This window comes from Gavialis gangeticus, unplaced genomic scaffold, assembly GCF_001723915.1.
Source record: "Gavialis gangeticus isolate Ggan-Ray unplaced genomic scaffold, GavGan_comp1, whole genome shotgun sequence".
Lineage (NCBI taxonomy): Eukaryota > Metazoa > Chordata > Crocodylia > Gavialidae > Gavialis > Gavialis gangeticus.
The window spans coordinates 10896536-10897522 of record NW_017729030.1 but is presented as its reverse complement, the minus strand read 5'-3'; positions in this window follow the sequence as shown (position 1 = coordinate 10897522).

Genomic DNA, 987 nt, shown 5'->3' with positions numbered 1-987 from the left:
GTGGAGAACCTTGCATTTTTCGGTGTTAAACACCATCAGGTTCTCGTCCGCCCATTTGCTGAGCCTGTCCAGGTCAGTCTGGATCACCTGCCTGTCTTCTGGCATGGATGCTTTGCCCCAAAGTTTGGTGTCATCGGCGAACTTGGCCAGTCTGCTCCTGACTCCAGTGAGATACAGGATACAGTTCAAGCATTTTGTACATGGCAAAATTCCTATTTCTTCCTTAATCAGGGTTAATAACTCTGGCAACATTGTTGTTAAATACGTATGCTTACACGGATTTTGTTATTTAGGAGGATATTTCTGGGGAATTCTTGCTAATGGGGCAGCTGACACTGTCATTCAACGTGGCTGAGGTGGGACTGCCACTGGGTTTCATAAGGATCTAGCCTTTAGAACTTTCTTTGCTTTATCTTATCATATGTAAGAGGCAGTGTGTGAGCTTGCATTTCTCAGTGCAATCTTTAATCCATTAAATAAGACCTGTAAAGGTAGGACTGGGGCAGGATGAAACAAACTTCTAAAAATGTAAATCAGTCAGGAAACTTGATGATAAATGAATGGAATGACTTGAAAACAACAGAAACTTCAACAAGGCAAGCGGTAGGCATATTGAAATTCATCCAGTGGTAGCCTATTAGGGCAGAAAATGATGAGTCCTGAGTTTTTGGCTCTTCCATTGACTGAGTGCATAATTTTGGGCAAGTCACTGGGGGCCACTGTCGCACTGCTGCTTAGCTGATAAATGATCTTGTGAATACCTGAAACAGGGCCCTTCCCCAACTCGCCTGCCATGTTTTGATGGTATCAAAAGAATTGAAGGAGGGGTTCAGTGATGTGGCTTCGGATCTGGGGCCACTTCGGATGCTTTGGCTGGAGTGAAGTGCAGGCTCATTCAAGCTGTCCTAAGCAGTTTGGAAACAGCTTTGGATGCTTTGGATGCCGATAGTGAAAGTTAGAAGAGGGAGAGGGAATGGGGGAGGGAGG